At 34.2% G+C, this 18708-nt stretch overlaps 1 long non-coding RNA gene across 1 annotated transcript; it reads left to right on the forward strand.

Annotated features, from left to right (window-relative positions):
• Positions 1 to 1501: 1501 nt before the first annotated feature.
• LOC150035469 (uncharacterized) lies at positions 1502 to 4312 on the forward strand. Its single transcript, XR_016530271.1, has 2 exons — positions 1502 to 1888; positions 3444 to 4312. It is a non-coding gene; the product is annotated as an uncharacterized LOC150035469 (long non-coding RNA).
• Positions 4313 to 18708: the final 14396 nt, after the last annotated feature.

Here is an 18708-nt window from a genome sequence, read left to right on the forward strand (position 1 = left end):
TGGATTCTCACATCAAGAATACGAAGGTATCACTTGTGGTGGTGTTCCTGTCCATTTGAGGATCGTGTTGGACTCGGTTGGAATCGAGGTGCATTAAGACATTCGTTGAGATTGTGTTTTGTTTGTTGCGTTAGAGTGCTTCGTTGGACGCATTGGAGAACGATCGAGGGATATTTAAAGAAAAGTTCTTCAAATGTATGCATACTCTATCCTTTTGTTCTTTATTAAGAAGCATGCTGTAATTTTATAATTTTACATAATCTATTCTTTTCCGGTTAGACTATGATTGTTGTGTTCATTCTTAATGGAATTTAGAACGATCCATTTCCGCTGCTTACAGGATCTCTATTTAGAATTCCTTCATATGGTTAGCTGGATCTTAGTTTAATTACATGCAATTCCTTTACCCTATGATGCCTTTATTTCTAAGGTGACATGACAGTCTTATTTCTAGACTTTTAGACCTATATTTCTTTATGAAATAAGTTTATATCTATCTAACCTTTTTAATATTAAGACTCCACTAGGTTGCTAAATTAAGTGATCAACTTAACTTATCAATATTTATCCAAAAAATCTACAAAGGAAAAGTCAAACAGGTATGAAACAAAGCATTGCTCAAGCCATAAAACCCTAGGGTATTAACATAATTGAATCCTTTAGAAAATTTAGCTCATGATTAAGAACCAGTTAATAGATTTCATTAGTTCAGAAATAATGATTACAAAATAAATTTTCAACAAATGAAAGAAATAAAGATGGAGAAATGAAAAAAGAAATTAGAATAAATGTTGGAAATATAATAAAAACGGTCCAGTGACAATCTCTCGCTCGCTCAATCTTTCCCTAGGGTGATTCTCCTCTTTCAAAGAAAAATCTTACGTCACATGTTTTCATGAGGTAAAAGTAACCTAGAGTGCTCAATCCTTGGAGGGACTTTCATTCTTGAAGCTTGCTCATTGGAAGGATGAGATTTCAACCAAGGTGGGATGAATTTCTTGGATGGAAGATGGATGGAGTTCGATGGAAAGTTGATGCTTGAAATGAGAGGCTTCTTCTCCTTTATATAGGACAAGGTGGTTAAGGAATGATCTAAAATCATACTCTGGACATTTTCCCATCATTTTAGGCGTTGAATAACAACTTTGACCGAGAAAATAGAAACAAGAATAACTAGGCATGAATATAGAAAATTAGGGCTCCTTGATGCGATTGGATCGTCGGGCACATCGTCTGACGTGTCAAGAGAGATTTTTACAAAAACAGTCAAGAATCTTAGTAAAAGCTTATAAAATCAGTCCAAATCACTCTAAATCAACTTTAGATAATTCAAGGCATGTGTTTGTTCATTTTATCTAAATAGGGAATCTAGAGGTCCAGCTAAAGTTCTACATTTATAAAGAAAAGTAGCAAAGTATATAGTAAAAATATGCACTTTTTGACATCAATCAATTATTCTTTTTTCTTTGCAGGATCAAGCCAATGATTGGTTAGAGACCATCCCATCTGACAGCATCATTATTTGGGAGGAGTTGGCACAAATTTTCTTGAACAAATATTTCCCACCAAGTCATAGAGATTGAGATCAAAGATTGTAACATTCCATCAGTTACCTGATGAAAAGATGTTTGAGGCTTGAAAGAGGTAGAAGAATCTCCTTAGGAGGTGCCCCACGCATGGATATTCAGAGTGGTTGCAGATCCAGCTATTTTACAATGAATTGGCCAACTCTACGAAATTCATCTTTGATGCTATTATTGGGGGATCAATTTTTGGAAAAGCAACTTCTGCAGCATATGCCCTTCTACTAGAACTGGAAGCTATAAGCTATAATTGGCCCAATAAGGGATCCAGCACCAATGCAGTAGGGATATATGAAATCAATGATGTAAGTTCTCTAAAAGCCCAATTATCATCTCTTAATAATGCTTTAAATAAATTGGTTAGAGGGGATAAACCCAAATGAATCAACCATCCATAGCAGTTGAGATTGAGACATCAAACTTTATGGGCAAAAATAAAGGATGTTAAGGACGCCAACTATAAATCCCTAAACTTGTTTTACTAATTAATTATGCTTAAGTCTTCCTAATTATGTGTTTAAGTCCTTGTAAGTATGTATATATGATGTTAAGTTATGCAGCTAGTTCTTACAATGCTATGTGGTTAAGTATGTAAGGAAGGGAAATTATGACTAAACATGGCCCATGAAGCATGCAAAAGGTCGGAGGCTAAGTTGGCTATCGGCCAAGTAAAAAGCTGGCTGAGGTCAAGGAAAGGTGTATGCGACTAGAGCCATGAGTTACGTTGTTAGTAAAGGCCATGTATAGGCAGCATGCGAGCAGTCAAGTTGCCTAGGCGAGCACTCTAAGGGGATCTTAAAGCAGAGTGCTAGAGGGGTCGTGAGATAAGTATCGGCCGAGAGGCTTAAAGGTTCGCATGTAAGGCTGCCACAGACTGATGCGATGATTGTGGCGCTCAAATGATGCGATAAAGTAGGTTATGGAAGTGGATGAAGGAAAGATTAATTGGGCAAGGCTTGCAAGGAATGCCTAATGCAAGGCGATGCGCTCATGGCTGGTGAGCGATGATCAGGAAAAGGCTTAGGTGATCGTAAGCCTTATGTGATGAAGTTAAGTTAAGCACTCAACTTAGTGGACTAAATGGACTAAGTGGTAGTCTTAGAAATGTTAACTGAGGATTATCATGTCAGGTGGCATTTAATTAAGCTAGATGTTCATGCAAGCCCAAATATAAATAGGCCTTACAAAGAAGAAATCTATTCGGCCAAATTCAGAGAGTACTACCATCTAAAGCTCAGAAGGAGTTGAAGAACCCTCAGGCTAGCTTGAGATATTTGAAGATTTCCAATCAATCTAGAAGAATTTGATGCTTAAGTTCTAAGGTAAGAGAGTAAAGATGTTTATGAGCAAATTCATAGAAGGAAATCTAGTTAGATAATGGCTTGAATTAGAATAGAATTTTGAAGATTAAAATATGAAATAATATTATGGATGAATAAGCAGGCAGTTGCATCCGAAGGATAAACAAGCAATTGACCCGTCAAGGTTTGTGACGATGCACGTAGCCGTGATGAAGTGAGGACTTACTTGATCATAAGGCTAAGGGTCGTGCTTCTACAGACAAGGCTAAGGGCACTGAATTCACTACTGACAAAATTGTGCAAAGCGTCCACTAATTTTGATCTCGTAAAAATTTTTGAAAGTTCTATTAGTTCGAGCCCTTTCTCTATTTTGATCTGTTTTAATCTTGAGGTTTTTTCCTATTTGTTCTAGAAAGAGGAAACAATGTTTTATTGTTTTTTATTCTTTAAGTTATGTTGTTGCTCTCCACAGGTATACTCCCAATCTCTTCGTTGCTCGCTCTTCCTCTCTCAACCTTTTTTTTTATCTTCACTATTTTTCTTCTTCGTATATCTGCAGGATTCATCACGAAGGGCAGTAAATGCAAGGTGGCGCCTTAAAAGATGGTAGGAAGTTTTTGTGTTATAATGTTTTATAGAAGGAAATTTTTGTCTGTGTTATTTCAAATGGATCGTGATTGAAATAACTACAAGTTTGAATGAATCGGATTATTTAAATCTCATTTCTTCGCAATGGTAGAAGGTACTGATTTTTCCACAAGATGAAGATACTATTTAAGATTTCATCATGTCCAAAATAGACGACAACAAATCAAATCAAAGCCATGAGTGGGACTTCCATTGAGGTCGATGCTGAGAACACTGTAAGAGCAATTACAGTTAAAGTGTGAGGTTGAACGAGACGGCAGACTCATGCGGGAAGTCGAAGTGCTCGTTGTCATTTGAAGAGGTATACAACGGGACAGTAAACGATAGTGCTAGAGAGGTAAACGATAACATCAACAGGTAGACGATAGTGTCAAGAGGCGGATGATAGCACTTAGACAAGGTAAACGATAGTGTCAAGAGATATACTATAGCGTTTAGAAGAGGTAGACGATGACGTCTGAAGGAGGTAGAAGATTGCGTCAAGAGATAGACGATAACGTCAGGAGGTAGATGATAGATGATATCGTGTAGACGATGGCATCAAGAGGTAGACGATAGTATCAGAAAAGATAAACGATAATTTCAATCAGGCAAACAATACAAGACAGTGGCAAGCCAACTTTTCCTTTATGATTTCTTGTATTTGAAATGTACATAGGTGTTTGTATTTATACAATATGGAATTCCTAATTTGGGAATGCAAAAATAACTCAACAAAAAAGGTTAGACACTTGTTGTATCCATCCTATTCTTTTGGTAAAGAGGTAAGACTGTAATTTATGAAGTCTTGCACTGCTGATGGAGCTGCTGAGTGAATTTTCCTTTGGTGACGTGGCTGGCTGTGTTGGCATCTTTAACAATTACACCTAGTCTCGATCCTAATAGAAACAAAGGCCAAGCGGATAAGGTCTCAAGATACTGTATACTTCTCTGACTTTTCTTTTGTTTTCAATTTGCAATGAACAATCAGTTAAGAAATACTCAAGTTTTTTGTTGTCATAGTTTGCAACTTTATGGTATGTAAAAAATTCAAAGTAATGGTTTTGGCTACTTGATTGATTTTGCTAACTCAATTCGAATATTACTTGTTGGTGCTAGTTTCTGTTTTATCTTCCAATTGTAACTTGTGGAATTTTATGCTTTACCAATGTCATCAATTGGTTTAAGGTATTTCTCAAAAGTCCTCTAATTAACAATCTTCTCCGACTTTTCTTTTATTGTTGGAATGTGTTATTGCTATTACTCATGTCGATCATAGTTGACTTTATCTTAATTATTGGTCATGTCAATCATAGGAGCAACTTTTTAATAGTGCATACTAAATAAGGATGTTCTCTATTTCTTTAAACAATGTGGATGGCATTTAGGTGGGTAAATTAGTATTAGAAAATTTGGAGTTTATGTATACGAGATTTTTCAATCAAATAACAAATGTTATTCCTCCATGTTATTTCAACCTATATGGTGTGGTTTTGATATGTTATTTTAATCGATGTAGGTGCTAAAAGAGATGGATTCAAGATGGGCTACATTATTATTATGGAGGGGCGAGATTTGGCTAGGATTACTTCATATTGGATTGATAAGTGTAATTTTTTGGAATTGTTCATATGGAGGGAGGGTGGATTGATTTTTGTTTTCAGAATGTGTTCATATGGGGTTGATAGTTAGTTATCCTTTCAAAATTATTCATATGGAGTTGACAATGATGAAATTGTTCTTTATATTCTTATTCAGAATTGTCCATATTCTTCTAACTTAGAAATCCTTCATGAGGTTGTAAGGAATACATTGATAATGTTGAAGTGAACTTTTGTTAAAGATATTCATGGGAATTTGGTTGATAAGATTGAAAATGTGTGTTGTTTATTTGAATGATGAATGTTTGTCTTATATATATCAAAAGTGATTGTTGATTAGAATACATGAGCAATTTATAAGTAAACATCTATATTTCAATTTAAAAAAAAAAAAAAAATCACAAACAAACTTAACAAGCTAAATGTGCCAAGATATAGATATATTGGACAAGTAGAAAATGTCAAGAACATCTACACTTAACATTTTATTCTCATCAAGAACACCCATATTTATGACATTTTATACATGTCAAGAACATCTATATTCTTGACATTTTTAACATATCAAGTAACATATATCTTGACATTTTTCCTTGTCAAGAACGCATATATTCTTGACAGTTCTAACATGTCAAGTACAATATATCTTGACATTTTCTCTTGTCGAGATCGCTTGCATTCTTGACAATGGATGTCTTGACATTCTAAAAACATCAAGAACAGTAACACTTGACATTACAAAAACAAAAAGAGACTCTTTTTTTTTTTTCTTTTTTTCTTTTTTTTTCTTTTTTTTTCTTTTTTTGTTGTGTAGATTAAGTATGTCATATATCATATCTAAATATAATTATTATATTCAAAATTTAGGTTAATTTCTAAAATATGTACATGTGTGATATTATCTATATAGTTTATATGTTTATAATATAAGAGATATTATAAGTTTTAAGATAGGATTAAAAGCATGTTTACCATATAGTTTTCATTAATATTAATCTAAGGGTTATATTATGAATGTTAATGAAATTAATATCCATAGAATATGATAGTTATTAATTAATATATAATAGTTTTATTTAGTTAATAATAATATGATGAAATGCATATAATAAGTTTTAATTCATTAATATAGATATAAATGTTATATTGTATGTTTAATCAATGTAAAACTTAGGTTAAAATTGCATGCTAGCCTAATGAGAGGATAAGATTAATTAATTTATTTAGATCTTTAATATTTTGCAATTAGTCAATGTTTAAATTTTATTTCTAATGACATTAGATTAAAATAAATATTTTATTTTATTTTAATTATGATTATAATAAGAAAATAAAATATTAATAATAAAGTATTGTCTATAAGGAAACTTTATCTAGGAAGGTTCTATTTAGGATTGGGGTGTTTAAGCTAACCGTAAGGGAATATCCCTACATCGGAACCAAACCTAGGAGTTTAATTAAACAATATTTTATTAAGTATTGAACATTGTATTAGTTTATTAAAGTGTTTAATAAATTAAAACATAATAAACTGTCCAATATGAGTGTTATATTAGGAAAATGATATTCACATAGATAAATGACTTATCCTAAATTTACCTAAATAATTAATCCTATTTTTAAAATACTTAGTGGGAGAAAATATATATATGATATGTCATAAAGATATATATGAAATGTCATTTCTTTTACGCTCTCCGTAAAACTTCACATCGTGAGATTTATATTCGGCCTCATGGCACCCCGAAAATATCATGCCTTCAGAAGGTATTTGCATAGATGAATATCAAGGTGAATAGAAACAGTATTTATAGTAAGTGAGATCAAACATATCCTACAGTCTCCTTCATTAGTTTGCAACATGAGATTTTATGCTCGGTCTTGTGGTACCCTAGAAGTGTCCTCCCTTCCGAAGGTATTTGCATGGGATCAATATCAGGGTGAACTCCAAAAATGGTGTTGCACCAATATTATCCTTCCCTTCGGCAGGCTTGTTGGGATGGCATTATAGGATCTAAAATGAAAGATTATACTTACAAGAAACCATTAAGTAAGTTAATGTTTTCTTGGATGAGAACGTCTCAATCTAGTGAAGGAATAACTAACTACCTTTCGGTGGCTCTTGTTCTAAATCACTAGAGTATCCTAGCAATAGAAATGATTATTATGAATAAGATTCATATTAAATGTATAGGGTTTCTTCTTTATTTATATGCTAAACTTGAATGGATAATTGATTGTATTTGATTAAATACTATATTTAAATGATTTGCCAATTTCTCTAATATTTTATTTTGAAATACCGATATAAGTCAAAATTGAGAAAAAAAAAATATTATTTGGAAAAGTACCTTGACACCATATTAATGGCAGTGTTTGATTTTTGTCTTTAATCGAGAAATGTTCTCGAAGTCCGATTGTTAATTAACGAATTGTTCATGATTTATCTGATTGATGAATCAAAATTAGAGAGAACTTATGTTTATCTTCTAATCGACATATTATATGTCAAACTTAGAAGATAAATGATAAAGACAATAACATATGAGATTTCAAAGTCAATATAAGTTTAATTGAGATAATTATCGAAATGGTCCCAAAACTATTATAATAATTATAGAGATATAAGCCATATGATTAGAGTTGTATGAGAAAATTATTTTCAAATTTGTTTAGGAAGTCACACTATGAGGAATTTTTTAAATACCTTAATAGGAAGAAAAATAAAGAAAAAAAAGGTAAATTTGATTTACTAGATTCTTGGTGAAGAATAAAGATTTGACCTAGATAATTAAATAATGATTCATTATCAAAATTTTTCTTCATTACAATTAAATTGTAATTCTTGGAAAATACTTAATGATGTAAATAGTTTCTACATGTTGGCATCGGGAAGTACATCTCAGTTAGTGTAGTGACAGACATTAGGATGTCATAATCTTTACTTATTCTAAAAATGGTGCTTTATCACCATAAGAGAAATTCAATTTCTCAAAACTTTATTACTGGACGATTTATAGTGCATGAATGGTCGAAGTAATCAAGCATATTTTTGAATATTTGTTTGAAAATATGTTCAGTCTAAGATAAGCACGATTTGTATGTGTTACAATGATAACATATACAAATATAAATGCTACAATGAGAAATTCATGATTAATGAATTCAGAACTTAAAGACAGATTACATTCTCCTAAAAAGATACTTGGCTTTGGCAATTAAAGTTGATTATCATCAATTTTAATAGGAATAAAATGACTAATACAGGTAATTTTCTAAAGGTTAGAATAAACTATTTTACCTGTTTGAAATTGCCTCTTATGCAAGATAGTCATCGAACCTTATTGGATAAGGCTACAAGACCAAAGAATATTTTAGACTTACACATTATGATCCAAAAAGGTTTGGTGAAGGTAAGAACCAAATAACATTGTAAATATATCATCAATGGGATTGACGAATATTTAGAGTATAAGTATCTTTATCAAATGCAACTTATGTCTTATTTTGAAAAGTTCCATAAAAATAAGACTAAAGTTGAAAATCAATTAGGCGATTCTATCAATACATTATGATCATAATCGAAAGTACAAATTCTTTGCATACGAAACCTAATTGATAGAATATGGGATTACATCCCAACTTGAAGCAATTTGGATGAAATTGTGCTTCAAAAGGAGAAAGATGACCTTATTTAACTTGGTCATATTAATGATGAGTATTTTTTTAGACATGATTACATCATTAATAAATTAAACATCATTGTCGGACCCCTGGTCAGGACATGCAATAGAAATTGTATTATGAACATTATTCCCTTGAAAACTGTTTGGGAAACAATTTTGGATTGTGGAAGTGATGTAAAACTGGTTTACTACTTTTCAAGATTTGGGTATGTTAAGACACACATGTTGAAACAAACTAAAAAGGAATATATGTTCAAAGATATGCCTAAATATAGGTTGTCCTCGAGGAGAAACAAAACCGTCTTTTATACAATCTTAAATAAAATAATGTATTTGTGTGACAAATACTATTTTTATAAGGAATTTCAAATAAAAGATTATGAATCTATAATAAGATTAGATAGTGTTGTTGAGTTAATTCTAAGTAAACCCACTTAATAGTTAATAAGTATTGTCTACTATTTAATTACATTTGAAAGTCAAATGAATATTAATTGTCAACTAGATATGTTTTATTCGTAGTGGGAGAGTTATGAGATGACTCAACTTTTACAATGACTTAATTGAAGTCAAAGTTGTCATATTAGATGACAAGTAAAAGTTAAGTCTTATTGACCTCAAAAGTTCTGGAAGAGTTATATCACTTAACCTTTACAATGACTTACAATAAGTCAAATTTGTCATACAACATGACAAAGTAGACGAATGTTGACAAGAATTAATATATCAAAATCATAGATTTTGAGATAGGTTTTCTGAATTTGTATATTTTCTTGATGGGGTAAAATCGATGAATGTATCTACAAAAACGGACAAAATCTATGTACTCCAACTCAGTCTGAATTTGTAAAATTTCTTAATAGGGTAAAATCCATATGATACGAACGTATCTACAAAACAGACATGAAAGTGTAGATAAGAAAGTATAAATCTTCAAATTAAGACTCATGGTAATAGGTGGAACATAAGGTAATTAGACTGTGGGTCATTTTTTTCACCTTTTTCCATAATAGAGTTTTTAATCATTATTTGATTCATTTTTACATATAAGTTATGTAAAATTAATAAATAAAATTCTTTTGTGAAAAGAAACTTATTGCATCTATACATATCTAGAGGTTTTTCAAAGATTTTGAAAGAATTGCATAATTGTATATGTTCATTTGTGAAATGAATTACACAATTAGAATCTCTGAATATAGGATTTGATAAAAGTATCATAACCCATGATTTTGAATAAATAATAGTTGTCTTGTACAGAGAAGAAAGTTATAAAATGCTAAGTGGGTATTTCTCATATTTTATATTGATCTCTTATTACTCATTATGAATCATGTAAAACTTCAATGTAACATAAAAATTTAAGTTCAACTACCAAACCAATTTCAAATGGATGATTTAAAATGACTAAGTATATGTCCAAATAAAGATTTTAAGGACATAATGTTAAGGTTGTCTCAAGCATCTTACATTTATAAAATTGTTGTCAAATATTTGATACATGACTTCAAATAGAATGATAGTGTATCATTGTAAAATAAAACTCATAAAGTCTAAGGAAGAGTATCCTAAGACACTTCAAGTGTTGAGGACAAGTGATTAATTATCTTCTATTAGTGGAAGACAATTAATATGCAAATGAGATTTACTTAACATTTAAATATACAATTTCTTAGTCAATGGTATGACTAATCATCTGTAGAAATACAAGTTATTTTACCTCTTTTATCTAAAACAGTTACAAAAAATCATAGAAAATATGTTAGCCTGACAAGAAAATCATGCAATTAATCACATTATGTGATCAGAAGAATGCAAAATTCATAATCCTTGAAAGTTATAAAAATTGTGCATTTTGATGTAGAAATCTACTTAAAACAAAGTGACAAAGCAAGTTGTAGCCGCATGAACGCATAGAAAAATCCTGACATCCAACTGGAAATTGCATAGTTCTACATAATAAGAAGAGATGATATTAAATACAATAGACGCATGGGCGGTGGAGGTCAAATAAAAAAAATCAAGTTGGTAGCTGAAGTGTAAGGTTCGCGACAGAGCTAGTGAACTTCTGATGTGAGGAAGGCGACGTAGACAGTGCGACAAGGCATGGAATTTAATGCATGGTGTCCCTAATCATTAGTAAGAGATGAAAAAACTTCTTATTGACGCCTATAAATAGCCCACATGATTGAAATTGAAAAAAAAAAGGAGAGACTTAACCAAGAAATTGGCCAAGCTCTGCAAAAATCTCCATTCCTCGTCCATAAACACTTTCTTCCAAGCTTTCACTTAAGAAATCTTGAGTGAAAGCACAAGATTTCTATCTGTAAAAGAGGAAGGAACACATCACCACCCTTACAATCACCATGAAGCAGTCATCCAAGGAGCTAGAAGAAGTGCAAGAGATTGCAATCTACAGCTTGACTTTTTATCTTTATCTCTTTGTTTTATACTTTCATTAATATTTGCATTGTTGTATAAAGTTGAAAAACTTCCATTATCAATATGAATGCCATCATATTTTTCTTATCTATCTATCTATCTTCTTACCACCAAACATGAGAAACTAATTTCATAATGGGTTGAGGAAAATGAAACTAACATGTACTAAGTAAACATAAATTTGTGTTTAACTTGTTTAATGTGTTCTTCATAAACTATTTTAATAAATCGAGAGATTGCTTTAAATAGAACTAATCATTGTTTGTAAAAGCAAGGGATTTTAAATCTCATTAAATAAGAAACGAAATACCTTTAGAAATAAAGATATGTCTTTTGCATGAAACACTCATTGCATGCATCCTAAAAATAGGATATTGTGGCTAAACACATTGAGAAGTGTAGTTTATGACTATGAGTACATTGCTTGAACGCATGGCTTATGCAATAATTAGGAAGTGCTAGTAGAAACTTTTCTCAACCCTATTTCATTCTAGAAACTTTTCTCAACCCTATTTCATTCATTGGAATCTTACATTTCTCTCTGCAAGCTACTTCACTCTAAGTTGTGATAATCACCGCATCCTTATTCACTTATTTTAGTATTAATGATAGAGTGGATAAACCAATCCACCACATATTTGGCAACAAATCGCATTAAGATCGAAACAAAAATTTCACGCCTCATTAGAAAGCAATCCTTAAGTTTGACCCTAGACTCACCAGGACTCTATTGTTGGGTTTAAACAATGCGTTAATAAGTTTAAGAAGGCATAGCACAGGATTATTTTCAATGCATCAAAAGAAACACGTCAAGTTTTTGGGGTCGTTGCCGAGTTGCAGTATCTATGTTGCACTAAAATGATTGTTTCTAATTTTTGCAGGTCTCGATTTTTTGTGTATTATATCCCTATTTGTGAAAAAGGTGCAAATGTTTTATGAGAGAAGGTTCAATGCCTGAGCTATTATACAACATGTTTGCGATAATTCTATATGCAAATTCTCAATCGTGAACTACACTAGAGTGTCCATGCGATATTCGTTTTATGCGTCGAATTGTAGTTAATCATGCACTTGTCATAAGTTTTCTTATAGTCCGCCAAGTATAAACAAACTATAAGTTTCTCCGTGTAAGCCGAGGTTGAACATAGGGATTCGTACAATGAATGTTAGGTTAGTGTGTGAATGCGGTGTAAACTAATATTATCAGAGTGGAGTTAAAAAAGAATGCGATAAACTAAGTAATGCGATGAAAGATCAAATCAAACAAAGACTACTTTGAGATTGGTTATGAGAAAACTTAAGATAGACGACAACTTTAACGTGTAAGAAATGTACGAAGAAGGCAGAGTTTGGGGGAGATCAATGCCGCATCCTTAAGCTCAACTCAAAAGACAACCCCAGCTCGCAACACCTATTCATCGCACAACTCTCGATGGCTAGCCAAACTTGTCATATTTCTATGACACATGATTGATGTTTGCTTTGAGCATAATGTTATTTCTATCTCTATAAATACTTTTTACTTTGCTTAGTGAGATCCACAACGACTTACCATCTCGAGCAGGTGGTCATAGATGCTTAGCTCAATAAGCGATCAAAGGTAAGCATTCAAATAGTTATACACTAAGCAAACATGATTGACCTCTAAAGGTTCAACTTAGTTCAAAGCATTGACCTTCCCCCTTATCCCATGAAGATTAGTTACTCATGATAAAAGAAAGAGTGAAGGCAAAGATCGAGAAGATGATGAAAATAGTCATGATGATATAAAGATAGAAAAAGAATCATTGTCTACAAAATGAATAATCTCTTAGTATGCAATACAATAACAAATAGCAGTAAAGAAATAAGGGGAAGGGTGATTGTCAGCAATTTCTTGCTTCCAACAAATGAATGTCAACACTGTTGGTGACAAGATAGTCATGTGAATGGAGAATGCCCTCTCAGACTCTTACTTAGGTGAAGCTCTGATAATGAATTAGGATGAAGGTTGAAGACAGAAGTTCTCAGGTAAAAATATCAAAGTCTCTGAATGATTCTCCCCATGGGCGACAAGGCACTATTTATAGAGTTGTGCGCTAACACTTGTTAGGATTCCCACTTTGATAAATCGTCATCTCTGACGTAGTAGGGGAAGATGTCAGCACTGCTATCATGGTCAACATTTTGAATGTTTGACAAAGGATCTGCTAGTGCAGGCTCATAGATCCTGACGCATGCGATCAACTACTTGCTCATTAGATGGAGGATTAATGCATGCGACAAATCTTGTGGTCAACTGCAAAATAAACACTTTGGTGTATTGTATCCCTATATGTGAAAGAGGTGCAAACGTTTTATGAGCGAAGGTTAAATGCCTGAGCTATTATTTGACCCAGAGGTCGAGAGAACTTTTCACAGAAGAAAAGGAGCGAACAAGAAAAGAAGACAAAGGAACAATGCTCGGAAGATGGCAAATCAACAGAATTATTTGGGAGTGTCAAATGCAGTAATCAACGTCGAAACAATAAAGATGACAATGTGGTTGCTCCCGCCAATGCATTGTGCACTCAAGTTCTCCCAGCGGAATCCAAGTGTAAATTCCTCTGAGTTTCCTTGTAAGTCCAGGGTCGAACACAGGGACTTGTGAAAACAGATTGCGTTGGTAATTTTTATGAAGAACTTTGTGGTAATCGGTAAATAAATAAATCGTTGGGTTTGTTGTTTGCATTGATAAAAAAAATAAATAAATACGACGGAGTTTGAAAAGAGTTGATAAACAGGAGATGCGATGAATATGCGGTGAACGGGTTGAGAAGGGTTTCGGCTAACACTTCCTAGAATGCGTTCATGCTTTGCGATCATGCAACATGCATACAATAGTAAACCATCTCTCGATGTGAATGCTATATCTTCTAATGTTAGAATGCATGCGCTATGTGCGATAAGTCTATAAGACCTACACATAAGCCTCTATTCTTATTTATGTGATGATAGGATAACACAACACAAATAAGACGACCACATAATATCAAGTCTAGATTCTAATCTAGCTCTCTCGAGTCATTAGGTTCTTTCTTTAGACTCTCTCTTGAGTAACTCTAAAGGGTATTTTGCACAACATAAAACAAGACAATCGCACGCAATGAACTTTCTAGGTCATGTTAACTTAGTTCTTCTCAACCCATTCGACTAGTTTAGCTACTCATGCATATTAAGAGAGTGAACAGATGTAGAAAGAGAACTTCCATTGTATAAATATGAAGATGGAGTACAAAATAACAATGCAAGTATAGAATAAAGAGCCTGGTAGCAATCTCTTACTGCCAGACGTTTACACTATTTTTCTACTCGTGCTCAAAATGATAATCTCGCTCTCGCGAGAGTCGACTCGCTTTCTACTCCTACGCCTCAAGATTCTCTCTCGAGTTTCCTGAATGATCTCCGGCGCCACCACTCTTCTCTTACTTTGCCTTAAAATGAAAAGGAAACCTATGGACAGCGACATGAACTTGTGGAACAAAAGAATTTAAAAACGGTGAACCCCTTCTCTAAAGAATGCCCTTGGTATGTATAGAGTATCCACTGTGAAAGGCGGCTTCTCTTTCATGGTTGTACAGATGGGACAGCTTTAATTCCTAACTGATGCGCCGAATAATTGTCACCGAAAAGCTGAATGTACTTTGTGACCGTTATCGACTGTCAACTTAATTTGGATTCGACTGTCATCGGTTTTTTGTCCCATCGCGCTTAATTGGCCTTTCACCCAAATGTGCCCACCATGTTGCGCTGACCAAGTTGCGGTGATCTTTCTCGAGCGAATGTTTGTGAGCACGACCATCGCAAAGCCTTGCAATGAAGTTGCACTCGACCAATGATTTCCTATGATCGCAATTCTTGCATTGCGTCAACGCATATTCTGCACAAAAATACAAAAATCAACTATTCTAATGCGTTGAATGCATGCGACCACAATATTATGAAATTGATGCTTAATGGACGCAAATTAATATATTTCATCAATGTAATACAACATTATTTAAGAACTTAGTACTATGATAACATGCATTTCTGCCCGTTATCACAGCCCCAAATTTAAACAATGCTTGTCTTCAAGCATAAGCTAAAGATTCCTTTAACAAGTCAGCCGCAATGTTCTTTTCCTAGATTTCTCAAGTATACTCCGTTCAAATCCTATATACCAGAATTTTCTTAAGTCTTATTCAAGTCTCTTCTTAAAATATTTCGAAGACCTAGAGATTGCAAGCTTACCTTTCAAAAGGACTTTACTAAATTCCGGAGCATCGCATGATTTATTTCAAAAAGAAAATTTTCTACCGGGGTGTCAAATGATTTTATCCTTACACAAAAAATTTTCTCAGTTGATATTTTTTCTGACCTTGCGCTGATCCAAGTACCTTGCCTTCGTTTTGGCTTGCCCCCACGGTTGTCATGCTGACATCCAACTACGAGCAATGCACTCTTCCTCAGACTAAACTCATACCTATTTGCCAATGGAGTCTGTGGTCATTTATTTATGCGTTGATCCTCGTGAATTACTTTTGTTTTGGCTTGCCCCCACGTGTGTCATGTGGACATCTAACTACGGGTAAGTGCATTTCACAACTTAACTCTTATCAACATAGGTTTCCCAATGCGTTGACAGTGGAGTTGTTATTCGTAATATATATACATATATATTGGAAATAGCAAGGTTGAAAATAAATACCTCACCCCCAAATTTAAAATGTGGCAATCTCCTCATTGCCAAAAGATTAAAATAAGTCATGTGATGTTCTTAGAATGCGTTGTAAAGAGAGTTTGAAAGAAAGCTAGCAAACCCCTAACTTCTAGAAATATTTTATGAGGTGACTATCTTAAGTTAAGTTGACTTTAGTATATACAAAAGAAATAGAAGCATATTTTTCATCATTGAAATCATACTTGGCAAAGAAACAAAATGCGGTAAGTACTAAATTCATCTACGTCAAATGATTACGGTAATCAAAGAGGAAACGGTGATAAAACTGTGAAAGCTAAAATGCAATGTGATTACGCAAAATTTGAAATAAAGATAAGGAAGAATACACCCCCAAATTTTTCTCTGACATCCGCATTGTGTATTGTCACATCCATCTTTGCGGCGATCTCTCTTCTTTAGATTGCGGTGATGGAGTCAGATAAGAGGCTTCTTCACGTATCATCTCCGCAATCCAGCGCCTCGATCATTGCAAGAAACAAACAGAGAGAGGGCCAAATTATTTTAAACAAAACAAAACTCGTCATCGCAATCTCTTTTTTTTTTTTTTTTGTAGAAATAGAAGTAGTAAAATAAGGGTAGATAAAGATTGAAAGGATATAGTGAAAATTCCGAATAGTGGAGAAGAGTTGAAGAATCGATGTTTCCCAAAACTTGCGTCCCTGATGAGGTTCGATCATTTGATAACGTAGGGACAACCCACTTCCTTCTTTATTCAAAGTTCTTTAGTTCCACGGAGCCGACTTGGCGATTCCAGCCTTCTCCATGACATGCCTTACTCGTTGGCCATTGACTTTGAATATGTTGGTTCCGTCATCATTTGATAATTCAACCGCACCATGCGGAAATACTTGTTTAATTATGAACGGTCCAGACCAACACAACTTTAGTTTTCCCGGGAAGAGCCGCAGATGTGAGTTGAAGAGTAAGACCTTTTGCTCGACTTGGAGGTCCTTACGGCATATGCGTTGGTCATGCCAGCGTTTGGTGCACTCTTTATAAATCTTTGCATTTTCATATACGTTGTTCCTCCATTCTTCTAGCTCGACCAATTTCGTATTTCATGCCTCGCCTGCCTTCTTTAAATCAAAATTCAGCTTCTTTACTACCCACAGTCCAGCTCCAAAGGAAAATGACACGCCTTGCCAAATACCAACGCATACGGGGACATACCTATTGGTGTTTTAAATGCATTCTGATATGCCCACAACACATCGTCAAACTTTGTTGCCCAATCCTTTCGTGAAGGACTTACTACCTTCTCAAGTATCGGCTTAATTTCTTGATTGGACACTTCAGCCTGACCATTCGTTTGTGGATGGTATGTGGTGGCCACTTTGTGGAGGATATTGTATTTGCGCAACAGCTCATTGATATTGTGATTGATAAAGTGGGATCCTTCATCACTTATGATGGCACGAGGAGTGCCAAAACGAGCGAAAATATTTTTCTTCAGGAACTAGGAGACTACCACCGCATCACTTGCGAAGCATGCTATTGCCTCTACCCACTTGGAGACATAATCGACGGCCCATAAAATATAGTGTTTACGATTTGAGGGAGGGAATGGCCCCATGAAATCAATCCCCCATAGGTCGAATAACTCAAGCTCCAAGATAGTGTTCATTGGCATTGCGTTTGTCCATGAAATATTTTTTATGCGTTGGCACCGATAACATTTCATTGTGTAGTCAGCTGTATCCTTGAATAATGTAGGCCAAAAGAATCCACTTTGCAAAACTTTGGCTCCAATACGTTGCCCTCCAAAGTGCCCACCATATGGTGAGTCGTGGCATTGTGACAATATGCGTTGTTGAGCAGCATTTGGTACGCATAATTGAATAATTTGGTCTGCACCTCTTTTATAGAGATTTGGATCATCCCAATAATAGTGTCTGCATTCATTCTTGAACTTCTTCTGTTGATGGTAGGTGTAATCTTTAGGAAATTTCTCATAAACCATATAATTGACTATGTCCGCAGACCAGGGCAATTCTTCTATATGAAACAACTGCTCATCCGGGAATACGACACTCACCTCAGACTCATTACAGTCAATCTCAGGATTTTTCAGTCTAGATAAGTGATCTGCAACTTGATTCTCTGTCCCCTTTTAGTCAATTATTTCGATATCAAATTCCTGAAGGAGGAGAACCCATCTGATCAACCTCAGCTTTGTGTCCTTCTTTGTCATTAAGTATTTGATCGCCGAGTGATCCGTGTGGATAGTACCTTTGTTCCCAACAGATATGCCCGAAATTTTTCCAACGCTAAAATCACTGTCAGGAGTTATTTCTCTGTGGTGGTATAATTTGTTTGAGCAGGGTTTAATGTTTTACTCGCATATGCGATGGGATGCAAAATTGTTTTTCTCTTTTGCGCTAAAGCTGCTCCCATCGCATACCCGCTTGCGTCGTTTATGATTTCAAACTGCAGTGTCCAATCCGGCGCAATCAACACGGGTGCGGTAATCAACGCATCTTTCAAAACTCGAAATGTGTTGAGGCAATTGTTGTCAAACTCAAATTTTTTGTCAGCCTCTAACAATGCACTTAATGGTCGTGCTATCTTAGAAAAGTCCTTGACGAATCGTCTGTAAAATCCAGCAAGCCCTAAGAAGCTTCACACAGCCTTCATACTGGTTGGAGGTGGAAGTTTTTCAATTGCTTCAATCTTTGCTTTTTTCACCTCCAACCCATCCTGGGAGACCTTATGTCCCAACACTATACC

Source organism: Benincasa hispida, chromosome 6, assembly GCF_027475165.1.
Source record: "Benincasa hispida cultivar pf3 chromosome 6, pf3_genome.v1.1, whole genome shotgun sequence".
Taxonomy (NCBI): Eukaryota; Viridiplantae; Streptophyta; class Magnoliopsida; order Cucurbitales; family Cucurbitaceae; genus Benincasa; species Benincasa hispida.